Below are 18,583 nucleotides of genomic sequence, written 5' to 3' on the forward strand. Positions count from 1 at the left end.
TTTATGAAGATTCATAGTATTACCAAATAATACAAGACTATAGAATGTGCTTTTTACAAATCACATTTTTAAAAATTTAAATTGATTATTTAAAACATATTAACAGCCACCACTTTTGTTTACTACTTAATATTTTACTCGAGTTATTGTCACTGAACTGTTTCATGGTTTCAATCATAGGAAATCTTTATAGTCATTTCCAATCTGATGAGGTCTGTATTTTTAGATCCCTGTGTCTCATTGTCATTCAAGGACTGTGGGCTTGCCCACATCTATCAGGGGATAGAACTGTAACTGTATCATGATGTTTGGATCGTTGGAAAAGCTGTTTTGAACCATTTCCATAATATATGCACAATCAAGTTAATAAGCACCGTAAATGCATCACAGGATAATATGGCTTTAAACGTAGAGTTTGCACGCTTATTTATTTCTTTTTAAAGAAGACAGAGGAACCACTCACTATCCGGAGTCTTGGAAGTGAAGTGAGAGTACAATCCCAAAGAGAAAAGCCTACTGGTTAGTGGAAAAATGTGAACATCAGTTAGATTAAAAAAAAAAAATAAAAAGCATTCTCAAGGTCCAAAACAAGTAGTGCAGGACATGAAGAAATTAAGGAAGCTCACGATTTGTATAACAAAATACTTGACATACCAGAGGAAATACAGTTTTTGCTATTGTTTAATAAAATAACATATTTATTCATGCTTAGTCACTAAGTATAACATTCCATGCGCAGGACCAAAGTCCTTCATTTTCGTGTTGAAACGTTGGAATGGTTTTTCATAATAAAAAAATGAAAACGAGAACTGCTTCTCAATAAGAGAATGATGAGTTTGCTTCACTGCGGAGTGTTGTTTGGCAGTTGTCTCTTTATCTCTGCGAAGGCTCCCCGCTAATTTCGAGCGTTGCTGGTTGCTCTTGACCTCATCACTCCGGGAGCGCAGTCTCCTTAATGGGCCAAACTTCCTAGAGGAACGCCAGGTCCGACTCCTTTTGCATGTAAAGTTCCATTTAGTCCTGGCAGCTCAGGGCTTTCTGGTTCAAAGAGAAGAGTCTTATAAAGCTTCTTGGACACCAAATAACTCTTACAAAACAACATTTTGATGAATTAAGTGTAAATGAATCAGAAACATATGGATTAAATTTCCTTTGAAATATGCATGCCTTTTCCGAATTAAGGGGGAAAACGTTTGGCACAATGTATTTTGCTGAACCCAAAACACAAGAATAAACCTCAAAGTTTTTCTGGACCCCCCAAATTATGCTGGAGTCTTGCATCTTTTAAAATTAATTCATGTTTAGGCTTAATACTGTGTTGGTATTATTTTTTTTTAAATTTGAAAATAGCTTTACTCTGACCTCTAATTACTTCCCTGGATTTGTGCTTTTTTTGTCCTTGATAAAAAACCCCTGACACCTAGAAGTATGCACCCAACTTTATGTTCATATGTCATGGACAGAAGGGCACCCTGCTACTCTGTCAATAATTGTGCGATCTTAATTTTATCCAAACTTAAAAGTACTATATAAGTTGCCTAGAATTTTCCCTATCCTGTGGTCGCTTGGACAAGGACTTTTGACGATGCAGAAGAGACAGCAGGTCTAAATTTTGCAGAGGTACACAGTGACACCCAGTGAGGAGCGTGTCACGTGGGGAGGGTAGTTCTAGACCCACTTGCCACTCCTTTTCCACATTCCTCATCATGACAGAAGGGGAAAGGAGCACAGTTGGCTTTTACCAAGTTTCAGGATCCTTTTCCATCTTTGACTTAATTTACCTCGTTGGTTGAGCTATGCTAAGAGGGGAAGGAGAATAAATGCTTACAGAATTAGCTCTGCTCTGTGTATTGGCAGTTAAGATTCTCTTGTTCTATCCCCTCGGAATTCTAGATAAGGAAAGTGAAACTTTTGACCTCTCCCATATGCTCTGGATACTCATTCTTTTCTTCATTAAGTTGTAAGTAAACACATCTTCCTATTCTCACTTAGACCAAACTTTCCCCTGCAGGGCCTTTGCACGTGATGCTTCTCTGAGTTTGGAATGCTCCTCTACTTGCCGTCTCCCAGCCACTCTCATGGCTAATCCAACTCAGCTTTAAGTCACAGTTCAAATGTCACCGCTCCAGAGATGTCTTTCTTGAACAGTCTATCTTGAGTAGTTTCCTCTCTCTTCCAAAGCTTTATGTTTCCCTTTAAGCAGTAAAAATCACATCTTGTAATTATTTGAGTTAATGTGTTTATACCCCTGTTTTCTATTTCTTAGAGGCAAGGACTACATTTGCTTTATTGATAATATTTCATCAGTACCTAGCAAAGTGCCTGGCACACAGAAGGTATTGAATGAATCTTTGTTGAATGAGTGAAGAAAAGGATGAGGCACTAGATGGCTTGCTCCTGCTCCTTTAGGGTTGTGTCATGTTATCTTAACAGCCAGCTTACTGTGGAAATAGGATCAGTAGGAGATAGATGGGTGGAGTGGTTTTGCTTGGACATTGCGCGTTCATGTCTGCTGTTCTGGCTTAATTATTAATAGTGGTCTCCTTTATTTTCAGCAGTGGTCTGGTTTGGCTTATTAATTATGTGGTCACTCCAGTCACCTAGTATGTTGGCTTTTATTTCTTTTAAGTAAAGATAGCGTTCCCTGCAATTGCATATGGATCTGGTGCTTTGGTTGGATATACCTGAGGAGATATACCTGTGACCATCTGTCATCTGGAAGGCACTATACTGTGCAGAGCGGAAAAAGAATCTTGGTTCATCATATGCAGCCATGATGAGAGAAAGACTCAAAAAAGGACAATGAAGTTGTGTATTATCTGGCTGCTGAGCAGATATATAACAGTGATCTCAAGCTAACCTTTTGGGTGACTACAAGAATAGGCAAACTGAGATTAGAAAAAAAAGCAGAAATGCACCTGCAGCCAAACTCTTCTTGTACATGTGGTCTCTGGAAATTTGAAGGATAACTGGGTTGAGATTCATATCTAGTAGTTGTGATTTGATTTCTCCCAGGTGGAAAATATATCCTTTCTCACTCAGTAGAGAGTGTTAAGGAAGCTTAGTGTCCTAATGCCGCCCAAAGGGGATTCCTGGGAGAAGGGGAGGTTGGCTAGAATTAGAGCATTGAAACCAGGTGGTTCCTCTAAACATAGAGCTTCTGCTACAGGCAGTTTAGTACTATATATATATATATATATATAATATTAGAGGCCCGGTGCATGAAATTTGTGCTTGGAGGTGGGGTAGGGGGGGTGGTGTCCCTCGGCCCAGCCTGCACCCTCTCACAATCCAGGACTGCTGGTTCCTAACTGCTGGTCTGCCTGCCTGCCTGATTGCCCCTAACTGCTCGCCTGCCGGCCTGATCACCTCTAACCGCCTCTGCCTCAACCCCACTGCTGCAGCTTCATTCGGAAGGACGTCCGGAATGACGTCCAGAAGGTCGTTCAGATGTCCAGTCTAATTAGCATATTACCTTTTTAATATATATATATATATATATATATATATATATATATATATATATATACACACACACACACACCCAGGCAACAGAAATTAGCTGCTACAACAGTGGGTGAGACTACTAGAGAGGGAAATCTATTGGGAAAGTAGAATAAACTATAATGAGCTTTTCTGTTCACCTAGTTCATCTAGTGTTCTGTCCATTAGACTTGTGTGGGTCCAAAGTTAACTAAGCTTTTTTTTTTCACATAAAAAAGCAGCAAATGCTCTTTGGTTAAAAAAAAAGATAGGAATATCAGTGATTTTGAAAAATAAATGACTCAAGCAAGCATTCCATGCTTGTGTTTTCAACTCTATGACTTTTACATGAGCAGGAAGAGGAACAAGTGGTCTTGTTTAGATAAGGTCAGAGATGTCCTCACACATGGTTCATGTCATAGGTGCTACTAGCTGCCATTTGAATGTGAATATTGGAGTTGTAGAAAGAGAAGAAGGAAAATAAAAACAAAGAATAAGGAAGATAGAGAAAGATTATAGGTGATGCCTACATAGTTTATGGCAAGGAAAAGCAGTGGAGTCTAGCTCAGGTCAGTGGTCTGTGCAGGATATAGCTGCAGGTAGTAACTAGAAACAGAAAACAAAAATACACTGAGATTGAAGACTCAGGCAGGGCAAGGAAAGTCATCATGCCGTGCACCATCCGAGTTGCTGAGGTTACAAACATGGATAGGACTGTTTTCTAATCCTTGAAGGGCTGATAATCTGCTTCAGGAAAAGGGTTCAATTTAAAATTTAAAAGGGTTAAATAGACTACATGTACCATGCGTAGAGAAAACATTGCCTCTCTGTTCTTTATTGCTACCTACTTTATCCATTAGAGTCCTTAGCATATTAATCATAGTTATTTTAAACTAGAGGCCCAATGCACAAAATTTGTGCAAGGGTAGAGTCCCTAGGCCTGGCCAGCGATCAGGACCAATCTGCGGGGCAATCAGGGGGCCCCTGCTGGCACCCACCTTGGCTGGCCTGGGGCCTGTGGGCTGGGGGCAGCTCCTGCTTTGAGTGTCTGCCCCCTGGTGGTCAGTGGGCGTCATAGCAATCGGTCATTCCGCCATTCAGTTGATTTGCATATTAGGCTTTTATTATATAGGATTCCCAGTCCTCTAACATCCCTGTCATGCCTGGTTCTGATTCTTGCTCTCTCTCTCTTCAAATTTGTTTTTCACTGATAGGCAGACCTGATGTATCAGGTGAAAGGAACTGCTGTAAATTGGCCGTTAGTAATGTGCTGGTGAAGTGGGGTGCAGGGCAAGTGCTCTCTAGTTCTCTGGTTAGGTCTCAGGCTTGTAGTGTTCCTGGACAGTGACTCCACAAGTGGTTCCTAGTTTCTTTTCCCTCTTCCCTTAGGCGAGACAAAATGGCAGAGTAAGCTGGACTTGGGCATTTTCCTTCTCCCATGTGGAAGGCTTGAGGAAACAGAAGTTGGGTGTGTGTATTTCTCTTTTCTGGGTCAGGTAGGTTCTGATAATACTGGTTAAAGTGGCTTTGCTGTGAGCATGCCTTATTAAGGAGAGCAGATACTCCGATGTATTTCAGAATGGTTCCTTCTTCCTCTCCTGCCGGAAGCACAGGGAATTTTTCTCTGAGATTTTCTGAAGGGACCTGGTCAGGCTCCTGGAGGTAAAATTTCACAATATTCTGGGTGATCCCTATGACTGGGCCTGCAAGGAGTTAAAATATCAACGTTGTCCACATTGAGATTACAGGAATCTATCAATTACATTCAGATTTTTCTTTCTTTCCAGACACAGGTTCCCATGGAGGTTTCTTCTTGTGAATCTCCGCTCTGGTAAGTGGTGATTTCCTGTCTTTCCTGTCTGTCTCTTTCTTTTTTCCCTCTTATCTCTGGCTTTTCAGAGAGAAATTACAATTGCTCACTAATGATTGTGGGGTTTTGGTTATATTCCATGGATCTCATCTGGGACCCTTTGGAGGAGAGTGTAGGAAGCTGAGAATTCCCTTTCCATCCAACTCAGAGCCTGCAGGGGGACTTCTTCCTGACTATTCATTCTTTCAGTAGACATTCTGATGTGCTCTGTCTTCTCTTTTCCTATAGATTCAAGAAGAATTGTTTTTATTCATCCTGTTCAGCTTTTTTGCCTCTTGTTAAGATGGAGTGGTAACTTCCAAGCTATTTATGTGCAAACATTTACGTGAGCATTTGCAGCACTTTTTAAACCATAGGAACTTGTTATTAAAAAATGAAAGAAATAGGATTGGGCAGTGGGAAATAGGATTGCCATGCAGATCTGACAAGTCTCTGAGACCTAATGGGAAACCTGAAGCAAAAAGTGCTGGTGTTAGAGGAGTCTCTTATTATGGATTGAATGGTTGGACCTTTACTATGGTCTTGCTTAGGCATTGGCTGATTGAGAAGATGATGACCGATATGCAAAAGCTGAGGCAGATAAGGAGTGGACGCTCCCAGGCTGGCAGATAACTACACTTTGGCACTGGATAGACTTCCTTCTTGAAAGGGAGTCTGAATAGCACACCTCTATGTCTCCAGTAGGCTGCCTTGATGGTCTAATGTTCTATAGGAGACACATTCATCCTGGATTCGAGAGATCCTAATTCCATTAATTCTGTTAACTATAATGATGGTTATGGAAAAGCATAATTATTGATGAATATTAGTATAACTTAGTAATCCTATATAATAAAAGGGTAATATGCAAATTGACCCTAATGCAGAACTACTGGGAATGACTGGTCGCTATGACGTGCACTGACCACGAGGGGCAAATGCTCAACGCAGGAGCTGGTTGTCAGTGTGCTCCCACAGGGGGATCTCTGTTCACTCACAAGCCAGGCTGATGGCTGCAAGTTCAGCGGTGGTGGGAGGAGCCTTTCCTGCCTCCTTGACACCACTAAGGATGTCTGACTGTGGTTTAGGCCCAACCCCCATAGGGTGCGGGCCTAAACCGCAGTCGGACATCTCCCAAGGGCTCCTGGGCTGCCAGAGGGATGTCTGATTGCCAGATTAGGCTGATCCCCCAGGGAGCAGGCCTAAGCTGGCAGGTAGACATCTCCCGAGGGGTCCCCAACTGTGAGAGGGCACAGTCCAGGCTGAGAGACACCCCCTCCCCCCCAATGCACACATTTTTGTGCACTGAGTCTCTAGTAATTAGGTACAACTTGATTCTTTATACCTACACCAAACATCTATTTGCTATTTAAATATTATATCTAGAATAAAATTGTCTGACTTTCTCCCCCAACTTTGGAATTTAATGAGTCAAGAACCCTAGGTTTATTCATGACTTTTGAAGATCCCCCAAGTGAATTTTTTAAACAAGAGTGTTTTTTTTAAAATATATATATATTTTATTGATTTTTTACAGAGAGGAAGGGAGAGGGATCGAGAGTTAGAAACATCGATGAGAGAGAAACATTGACCAGCTGCCTCCTGCACACCCCCCACGGGGGATGTGCCTGCAACCCAGGTACATGCCCTTGACAGGAATTGAACCTGGGGCCCCTGAGTACGCAGTTCAACACTCTATCCACTGAGCCAAACCGGTCAGGGTGAACAAGAGTGTTTTTTATTCAGCTTTGTCTCTTCCTCTTTTAATACTGGGGTAATTCTTTATATTTTATCCAGCACTTTCTTTTTCTGCCTCTTATCTCTGGCTTTGCAGAGAGAAATTACAATTGCTCAGTAATGATTGTGGGTTTTGGTTATATTCCATGGTATCTCACCAGGGACCCTCTGGAGGAGAGCGTAGGAAGATGGGAAATCCCTTTCCATCCAACTCGGAGCCTGCAAGGGGACTTCCTCCTGACTATTCATTCTTTCAGTAGACATTCCTGACCATTTGCCTCCCTAGCTCCTCCATCTCTTAATGAAGAAGTTATTTAATGCAAATTTATATTTAACATACAATTTCTTTAATAGAATGTTGTTTTACAACTTTCATTCTTTTTACATAGAGAATTGCTTTTAAAGCAGTTATGATTTCTTTCTAGAATAAAAAGCACTTAAAAGAAATTTAGTTAGCATTAGGATTTAAATTTCTTTTATTAAAAATTATGATTTCTGAACTTTTGAATTAATGACATCCTTGTGACCAGAAAAGGGCTCCACAAGGAAATAGGGAACAATTCTGAATTAGAAAGAAGAATGGAAATAACTACAAATTATAACATTTTGTTTTTCTTCTTGCACATGGATGTTTTCCAAGACAATAAAAATGACTTTATAGCCAAGGGCAGAGTTTGATACCAAGTTGAGAATCATAAATAGGGAACAAGAATTTTGAAATGGGAATTGAGAATAGTAAACAAACTAGATAGATAAATGCTGTGTGTGTGTGTGTGTGTGTGTAATGAAAAATTCCACCTTTGAACTTGCATTTTAGAACTTCTTATCAGGAGGTATTTATTACAGCATAGGATTAGGTCATTGCAACTACTAGTATATCCTTTTGTTTCCAATCAACTTCATGTCAAATCAATTATTGTCTCACCTTTAAATTGCTTTGAAAATGATTGGGAGCAAACTTCATTATTTTTCATGCAACCCTACTACAAAAGCTGATATGTACATTTTTGTTTCACAGCTAAGGAAAATAAAAAACAGATTAAGGTACTGTATTGAAGAATTTATAGGAGAATTAGAATTAATAATCATAATTCTCAAGATTCTATTTTTTCAAATAATCATACTGTCTTGATATATTCAATACATTTTTTTCTAATTATTGTTCAACAGCTTCTATTGCAGATGTGTTTTTTACTTATTCAATATAATTTTAAGTATATGATGGAAGTTATCTAATTGATGATAGCCTGGTAGAAAAATATATATCTAACTTTTGTTTTTAAAAAGACTTTAACCCAATAGAATTTGTGTAAAAATCACAAAAAAGTTAATGTAAACTCTAACCCTAACTCTTACCTTCACATAATTCTTAATGTGATGTTATTGAAAAGGTACCTTAATCTCCTATTCTATTCCATAAGTATTGACCTTTAGATGCAAAAAGCATGGTTTACTTTTCCACATTTACAGACAATTCTGTAATTTAGACCATTCTCTTTATTAGATCTTAGAGAAAGGGGAAAAACTATTGAGAGAATTCATAGCTTTCCTTGGTATATGAAATAAGCCAGTTAGAGAAAGACAAGTATCACATGATCTCACTCATATGTGGAATCTAATGTACAAAATAAACTGATGAACAAATTAGATCCAGAGACATAGAAGCATGGAACAGACAGTGGAATCTCAGAAGGAAGTTGGTGGTGGTGGGGTGTGGTTGGGTAGGAAGAGATCAACCAAAGAACTTGTATGCATATATGCATAACCTGTGGATACAGACAATAAGGTGGTGAAGGCCTGGGGTGGAGAGGTGAGTTGGTGGGGGTAGGTAGGGGAGGAGTGAAGTGGGGTGAAGATGGGGGTGGGGGAATCAATGGGAAAAAAACAGGGACATCTGTAATACTTTCAACAATAAAGATAAATTAAAAAAAAAAGAAAAACTATCATGGTCTTAGTATCCTAAAAATTACCTTAATGCTGGATTTTTCAAAGCCACTATGGAGACTGTTTTTTTCTGAAGATTTTCCCCCTATGATATAAAGAAAATTGTGTAAGCATTTCATTAAAATAGTAACACCCCCTTTTCCACAGAGATAATAACCCATGGTAACTTTTATGTCCTAGAAAGACCTTGATTAATATTTGATGAATGAATGGACTATTTGTGGTCAATTTTTCTAGAATCTACACTAATAAAAGACAAACATGCAAATTGACCATACCTTCACTATGCCTTAAGCCATCCCCACCAGCCAATCAGAGCGACTATATGCAAATTAACCCAACCAAGATGGTGGCCAGCAGCCATGGAGCTGAAGTGAGCAGGAGGCTTGGTTTCTCCAGTGATAGAGGAAGCCAAGCTTCCCGGCCAGCTCTGAGCTCCACTCAAAGCAACAAAGTTTCAATTATAGAAGGTAAATAAACCCCAGATACCTGCCTTCAGCCAGCCGTGGCCACAGAGCTGGAGCGAGCAGGAGGCTTCCCTCCCACCCGCCCGGGCTGGCTCTGAGCTCCTCTCAAGGCAACAAAGTTTCAATTATAGAAGGTAAATAAATGGCAGAATAAATAAAAAAATAAAAAAAGGAGAGGCTGGGAGCTTCCGCCGCCGGGGGGCTTGGCCAGCTTGAAAACGGCCCTCAGCCCCTCACCCAGACTGGCCAGGCACACCAGTGAGGACCCCCGCCCCCTAAAAGGGGTGTGGCCAGCCTGAAAACAGCCATCAGCCCCTCACCCAGGCTGGCCAAACCTCCATGGGGTGAGGGTTCCCACTGGGGGGGGGGGGGGGATTGACCAGCTTGCAAACAGCCATCAGCCCCTCACCCAGGCTGGCCAGGCACCCAGTGGGGACCCCCACCCTGAAGGGGTGTGACCAGCCTGCAAACAGCCATCAGCCCCTCACCCAGGCTGGCCAGGCACCCCAGCGGGACCCCCACCCTGATCCGGACACCCTTCAGGGCAGACGCTCAATGCAGGAGCTGCCCCCTGGTGGTCAGTGCACTCCCACAGGGGGAGCTCTGCTCAGCCACAAGCCAGGCTGACGGCTTCCAGTACAGCAGTGGTGGTAGGAGCCTCTCTTGCCTCCTCAGCAGTGCTAAGGATGTCCAACTGCAGCTTAGGCCTGCTCCCTGCTGGCAAGTGGACATCCCTGAGGGCTTCCGGGCTGCCAGAGTGATGTCTCACTGCCAGCTTAGGCCCAATTCCCCAGGGAGCGGGCCTAAACCAGCAGGTGGTCATCCCCCAAGGGGTCCCAGACTGCGAGAGGGCACAGGCCAGGCTGAGGGACCTCCCCCCACGAGTGCACAAATTTTTGTGTACCAGGCCTCTAGTTTAAGGATAAAAGATAACTTTCCCCCAAACATCTCTGGCCCATGGGCATAAGCTGCTGTGTTAATCTCTTTATCTTTTTATTAAAAGGAAATGTAGTAAGCCATAGACAATTTGGCTCAGTGGATAGAGCGTCAGTCTATGAACCAAAGGGTCCCAGGTTTGATTCTGGTTAAGGGCTCATACCTCCATTGCAGATTCCTTCCTGGCCTGGGCCCTGGTCACTACTCGTGCAGTAGGAAACCAATCGATGTGTTTCTCTCACATCGATATTTCTCTCTGTCCCTCTCTCTTGTGCTCTCTCTAAAAATCAATGGAAAAATATCCTCGGGTGAGGATAAAAAAAAAAAAAAAGAAAGAAAATGTAGTATTTGGGGCAAGGTTGTGGAGGCTTCTTTTCATTACGACTTTTTCTATTTTATTTTTCTTGCCAGGATCTATGAGGTACTTCATGAATTATTTTATCATTAAACCAAATGTCAGCTAGATGCGTATCTTCTTTGAAAATGTTATGCCTAAAATTTTACGTGGGTGGTAAGAGGGTTTCTGATGCCTTTTTGATGAGTCACACAACACATAACTTTTCACCCTTAGTGGCTAAGGGCCTTGTGAAGTTTATGTATAATTGTTCTATCTGGGGCTATTGAGTTTCTAGGAGAAACAAATACAATGTGTAAGAGAATGGACAAAGAGTGTTTAATCTGTGTCTACTTAAGTAGTTCTATAATTTGGGGATAAAGCCAATTTAAATATAGACTAAATAATAACTTTCTAAAAAGTCTGTTTTGCCTATTTAATACTTTATAAATATCAGACTGTATCAGAAAAAGCAAATTCCAAAGTCTCTGGGAGGGTGTTGCTGTGAGGAGGTTTTCAATAGGTATAGTGAAAGTGCGTTTTTAGAGACTGTTTTGTTTTTCAATAAAACACAAATGTGTTTTTTTACATGTATCTAATGAGTCACAAATATGATTAAACTTTATGTGTGTGTGAAGTGGTAATTGATAAAATTTTACTATAATCTCAGACATACAAAAAAATAGAAAATCAAAGGTTTTGTAAAATCCTGCAATAAACAGAATTTTATATGGTTAGCAGTATGTTTGATATACATTTAAATTAAAATTTTGAAATAAAGATTTATTAACTATTAATATTTTCACTTAGTGACATTTAATACTGCTATACAATATTGCTTATGTCTTAGGTGCCAATATGTTTATTAAATTTAACTTGAACTGTAACAAATACAAAACACTTTGGATTTATCTGAACTTCTCATATGTAAAATGTCTCATAAAGTAGATTATATTTTGGGATTTATAATTTCTTTCTTCTCAATATAAATTTGATTGTATAATCTGACTTACATGAAACATGTTGTATGTATTCAAAAACATTTTATAATCTCTTTTTCTGCTTAGTAAGTCCTCTCTGTAAATATTTATGAGTTTGCCCTTTAAAACAAAACAAAAAAGAACTTTTAAAATTCAAAGCAAAACACAACAAAAGAAACAAATTAGGAAAGTATTTTTTTCTTGGCAAGAGGTCTTTTTGTGAATATTTGGCTTTGGCCACCATTGAAAGTTGCGACACTTTATTCTTCTGGGGCCAGGGCTTCCCTCTTCCTTCCTTCTAAGTAATTCTGGGTGCTCCTTGTCTCTCTGTTTATTATGCAATGATGACAGCACATCCTTATGTTGACCAATTATTGACAGAGAACATTTTTAGGTAAACAGTGACAGTTGTGCTAACAAATTCATTTCCATTCTGTAAATTTAATCTACTACAGCAGTCTTTCTTGGGTACTGTCTTCCAAATTTTCCACATGCCCTGTACTCTGTTCCCCTCCCAGAGTGTAAATTACTGTAGTTCCTGGGAGTTTTGACTGTTCCCCTCTTGCAAGACGTGTTTATTCCATCAAATACTAGAAGACAGAGGAGGTCTCAGCTCTTAACTACTTACCCTATCAACTCTTCAAGCTCCTAATTCTCACTGATATTCATTCCCAATGACTTTTTGCACATGGCATTTCAACATGCTGTCCCCTTTTGGGAAAATCTATTTAATTACCATCTGTGCTGAACCCGTCTGTTAGCTTTGTATCATATCAAGTTTAGAAATTATTTGGAGCCCGGCCAGCATGGCTCAGTGATTGAGCATTGACCTATGCACCAGGAGGTCACGTTTCAATTCCCTGTCAGGGCACATGCCAAGGTTGGGGGCTTGATCCCCAATGTGGGGTGTGCAGGAGGCAGCCAATCATTGATTCTCATCATTGATGTTTCTATTTCTCTCTCCCTCTCCTTTTCTTTCTGAAATCAATAAAAATATATTTAAAAAAAGAGAAATTATTTGGAGTTGTCTTTTTTCTTTTTTTTTTCTTCTGGGAGGCAGAGAAAAGGGTGCGGGGCGGGGCGGGGGGGGGGGGCGGGGCGGTGCGTGTGGAGTTTTTATTTGCCTGTTTAGTTGTTGGCTTTTTGAAGGTGCACAAAATGCATGCTCTGGGGTAAAGGTATTTACTAAAGAGGAAAGACCACATAAAACATTTTTGGTTTTCACATTGTCCCTGTGCAGATGAGCATGGAAGACCAGAAACCATAGTCATGTTGTTGACTGAGGCCTACGTACTCTTTTGGAGTGGGGAACCTGAAGTCATTATGATGTCTTAGGAGTAGAATATAGGCATTTCCCATTTATAAAAGACTCCCAGCTTCATGAAGAAAAGTGCCCTGCCAGGAGCGCTGTCAAGCATTAGGACAACGTGAGGAAGGGCACTCTCCTGTAAGTGGTGTTTTAAAATAGGTGGGGTTTTCACCTTTGGAAACTCTTGAGAGTACACAAAATAGAGGCTAGAAAAGTTCCTTCAGGCGTTTGCCATATTTTTGCCTATTGATAATAGGTAGAAAATGAATGTTACTGTAACTATTATGAGTAGTCTCAACTCACTGGGATATAAATGTGGGATTTTATTTTTCCATCTCTGTGGTCCCTCAACTCTCCCTACATTTTCTATGTGGTGGGCTCCTTTAATGATACCCCAGTTTGAGTTGAAGAGACCAAAATTCTGCCACCCTGCAGCTGCTTCTTGGGATATTGATTTTTCAGCTATTTAGGCTCAGAAAGAACCTTTGACCCTCCTATCTCTCCTGCCCAAGAGATTCAGACAGAGAAACACATGACAGAAAGGAGACCTTCAGATGCTGCCTTAGCCGATGGGAATTAGGTTAGGTAGTCCAGGAGCGCTTCACTCAGGCGCCTGTGGGCTGGGTTCCCCGTGTCTCAGAGTTTCTGTGTCATGTTAGGGGGATTTTCCTGCCTCGTGTGTATCCTCTTCCTCAACTACCTGTAAATTGTCCACTCTGACTTCTGAAATCTAATTCCTTATCCACCGTGCTTTTCTCCTTTGTCCAAAATGACTTACATACTCAATGTTGTTTCACTGTCTATGGGGAATTGTCATGTCCATGTGAATTCCCCATACACATGTATTACACTTCAGTTTTTTTTCCTGTTCATCTGTCTCTGTTAATTTGGTTTTTAGCCCAGCCAGGAGAACTTAGAAGGAAAAAAAAAAGTCAATATTTTTTTTTACCCCCGCAGAGCCCATCCAGTTTCACTTCCTTTGAGGACCTCAGTCACCAGCACAGACTGGATCATCGGCCTCAGGGCAGGTACTGATGTGCCCCCTGCCCGCCCACCTCTCTCCTGGCTTATCCCTCTGTTGCCTGTGGGCTGGGCAGAAAGGCAGAGTATTCTCCTTACAAGAGATTGCATGGTAAAATCTTTGCTTTTTTGTTGGATAGTGATTGCTTTTTGGCTTTTCTGTCAGGCTGTCTGTGACTAGATGTGAATGGCTGTTGGTACCTCCAGCTCCACAAACAAGGAGCTAGGTCTCCAGGGGCTATGTAGACCAGTGATTCTCAGTTGTGTCTCCCCCCCCAAGCCCCAGCTAATGGTTCCAATTCACACACCTCTTTCCCCACCTTCAAAGTGGCCTGTTGAGCTTCAAGACTTTACTGATTTACCGTCTGGGGCCCCAAGGCTGGAATATGGACACAGGCCAGCCATCTGTCCACTATCAGTGTTGGGGGAAGAAGTATCTTTTCTGCAGAAAGCGTGCTGTATCTGCGTGATGACTTGGAATAGATATCAATCACCACTTCGCCCTTTGCGTACTCTAAGATAAGGTAGGCCCTAGAGAAGAGAGAATGGCTTCACATGAGAAATTAATCACCGTAGGAAAGTACAGGGAAGGCAGTTAACTATTCATTCCAATATACTCCCTTACTCCCTTTTTCTCTCAGTTTTGTCTCTGAAGTGATTGTTTTTATTTCTGGTTGAGCACTGCTGCCCAGAGTATTCCCGGTTTTTGCCCCTTCCCTGCCCTCTTGAATTCTGTTTTTTCCCCCCAATTCTCTACAAGGTAGACAAAATCAGTTCCAAATCTGTAAAATCTGTAAAATCTGTAAAATCTGTAAAAATGGTCACAGATTCCTTATTAGCTCTTCTAAGCCAAATTAGTCTGCATAGTCAAATGTAGGTTTGCAAAGACTCAAGATTTTGGAAATATTACTAAATAGTGTGTTAGTCGTTGTTGCAGATAAGGTAGGGCATGAAGGATGCAGGTGTCTTTATTCATTTTAATGCCCTTTTCTACCCCTGACTAAAAGCTTCAGAGATGATTGAGTGCTGAATGTTCAAGTCTATGTAAATCTTATCCTATTAGAGACAAGTTGTATTAACTACTCAAAATACAGGAGGCTTTTTGCATGGAGGACGCATTTCCCCCACTCTTTATTAAGTTTCCTGTGGCTGGAGGCAAGAAAACAAAAACTGGATGACTTAAGACTAGAATTCACAAATAACTGTAGAGGAAGATTCTATCTAGAGCAGTGGTTCTCAACCTTCCTAATGCCGTGACCCTTTAATACAGTTCCTCATCTTGTGGTGACCCCCAACCATAAAATTATTTTCATTACTACTTCATAACTGTAATTTTGCTACTGTTATGAATCGTAATGTAAATATCTGATATGCAGGATGTATTTTCATTGTTACAAGTTGAATATAATTAAAGCATAGTGATTGATCACAAAAACAATATGTAATTATATATGTGTTTTCCGATGGTCTTAGGCGACCCCTGTGAAAGGGTCATTCGACCCCCAAAGGAGTGGCGACCCACAGGTTGAGACCACTGATCTAGAGGCATCAGGATGAGCCCAAGGCACATCCATGGGGCTCACAGAGCAAGTCCTTCCAAGTCCAGGACTAGGAGGCTGAGCAAAAAGAATTAAAGATGGGTCTTCATCCAAAAGGAAAATGGGATTATGGTCAATTTGAGATGCCATTATGTGCTAGGAAGGGTGTCACCGTCTATCAGGGTAGTCTAGCCCTACAGAAGGACATTTCAAGACTACAAAGAGTTTAGTTTTAAAGGTGAACCTGGGGTAACAGGCATGCTAGCTGAGGTCACCATAGAAGGAAAATCAAAGCCAGAGTCCAGTGTGCCGAGTAAGTGAAGAGTACTGGTTCTGGTCCTATATACTAATATATGCCAAGGTGAGCCTGGCTCATGATGCTGTCTCCACTGATGGAGAGGTATAAAGAGGGCTCAGAATGGCCTGGCAGTTCAAGTCTTTGAATGTGACCTAATTCCCACTGGTATCACGGAGTCTGGGTGGTAATGTTATTTCTGTCCTTTTTAGAATGGCCCTGAAACAAGCTTGCAGATGGGCTGGTAGGGAAATCTGAATGAGTACCAGGGAAGGCAAAAGTAGGAAACAGTGCTTGTGCTAAAATGATGAAATTCTCCTCCTCAGGTTTTGGTTCCAGGGAATGTAATTTCAGGATAAAAGGGTTTCTACATGACTGAAATTGACCAAGGAGATGCAACTTTATTTGGTTATAAGCTTGAATATTATTTCCTCAATAGAGAATAATTTAGATAAACACTCTTGGATCACTTTCTGAAAGGTGCTAAAGGACAAGGGAAGGTCATAATTTAAAGCAATTAGTCTGGTATGAGGTCCTACTATACAATATGGTTTAAAAAAATGACAATGCTAGGGATTGGAGGGAGAAGGGGGTCTTAATATATGGTGACAGGAGAAGATTTGACTTTGGGTAATGAACACATGGTGAAATGTACAGATCTTATAACATAGAAACTCACATCTGAAATCTATATGTTCATGTTAATCAATGTCACCCCAATAAATTTAATTAAAAAGTGACAATACTTTATTATCTAGTTACTAGAGGCCCAATACATGAATTCGTGCACCAGTGGGGTCCCTTGGCCTGGCCTGTGGGGATGAGGCCAAAACCCACTTTCCAACATCCCCTGAGGATTCCCGAATTGCGAGAGGGTACAGGCCAGGCCGAAGGACCCCACTGGTGCACAATTGGGGCTGGGGGGGACCACAGGACGGCTCCAGGGCGTGTCTGGCCTGCCTCGCCCAGTCCTGATTGGTCAGACCTCAGCAGCAAGCTAACCTACTGGTCGGAGTGTCTGCCCCCTGGTGGTCAGTGTGTGTCATAGCAACTGGTTGAACCATCGAACGGTCGGACACTTAGCATATTAGGCTTTTATTATATAAGATTGGCAGGCAAGGCCTGGAATGCACATACTATGAAGTGCAGTTTCCTCAGTGACCATGTTAGCTTACTTTCATTTTTTTTCATCTTTAGTTGGTGAATTCTTGGCTCTATATTTGTACATTAGAAAAACTTCTACAGGACTCAGGAGTGTTAGTGTTTATCTATGCTTTCAGAATCATAGGCACATTGAAACTCACTGTCTCCGTGCCTGTTTTGTTGAATAACCATTAGAACATCCAATTAGAGTGTTATTCCAGTTTAGTTTTAGTCATCCAAAGAAAATGACGAGGAAACTAAAGCTGCTTCAACCTGAACAATTTTTAACAGAAAAATATAATCTGTGAGTCTGGGAATAAGACGATTTTTTAGTGTGTCCTGGCTGAAGAAATAAGACTTTTGGATTTAGAAGTGAAACATTGTTTTACTAATAAGCATGTTTTGTTCATGTTTTTCCTTAAAGAAATGTAGCATGTATACCCATAAAAACACCACTTCTGCCTTTTTGGAAAAATTGTTAGGCTAAATTGCCCTACTTTTTTTTTTAAAAAAAAAACAACAACACCTTGTAAACTTGCAGGTTTTAATTATTTTAGGAGGTTTGCAACACCTAAAATTTTGAGAGCTTCTTTGGAGGTTCTAGCAGGAGAGCTCAGTTACTCATATACCCTTGACCGAAGACCTGTCCTCTCCTTGGGGGGAAGGCCCGTCCTCTTCCATCAAGAGCACAGCTTGGGAAGGGACGCACAGGGGATGGTGAGGGAAAAGGGGGACACCAGCCTACCCAGCCAGCTCAGCCGAATCAACCCTAATGACCAACGGGATGACAGATGTTGTAGCCAGATCACCCTCACATCTGTTCTTGAACAACCTATTGCCACGTCCAAAAGCTGAGTACATGAGGAAGGGGTGGCACCTGTCTTCTTCTCTGCTCTATTTTGTTTAACAGTAGTGGGCCCTCTTAATAAACTTCAAGATGTTTTGTCTGCAAGATCCAAGCAACATGGAGGGAGCAGAAAGATGGATAAAGATCCCCCAAAGCACAATATTAAGCACTGCTTATGTTTACGGGGAGTTCAGAGAGAGCTGGGATTGGTGTGCAGGTTCTGGGGCAGTGAGCAGAGAAATCTTCTCAGACCTGTAGACACCGTGCTTTCACGGAAGACTGGCTGGAAACACAGCTCACCCTTCACTTAACTGGGATATTGGACCTTCAGAGGACTGGGTGGCCGAAGATTATTTTTTTCTTATGTAAAAACTAGAGGCCTGATGCAGGAAATTTGTGCAAGGGGCTCAGTCCTCGCAGCCCAGGCTTTATCCGGAAGGTCATCTGGATGGTCGTTCTCTGTTCGGCCGTCTGGTCTAATTAGCATATTATACTTTTATTATTATAGATTGCCTCTCATTAAATACGAACATTTTTGTAAGTGACTTATTGTGAAATTTGCCAAACCTCTGAAAATGCAACAGTTCAAAATGAGGTTGAGAGGGTAATTCTGACCAGGATGTCCTATTTTGTTGGTTTGGCTGCTTTGATCAAAACCTTCTGTGAGGAATGGCCCTTGCGTGATAGGCCCAGACACAAAT

This window comes from Myotis nattereri (genome assembly GCF_964212035.1).
Source record: "Myotis nattereri genome assembly, chromosome: 4".
NCBI classification, from domain to species: domain Eukaryota; kingdom Metazoa; phylum Chordata; class Mammalia; order Chiroptera; family Vespertilionidae; genus Myotis; species Myotis nattereri.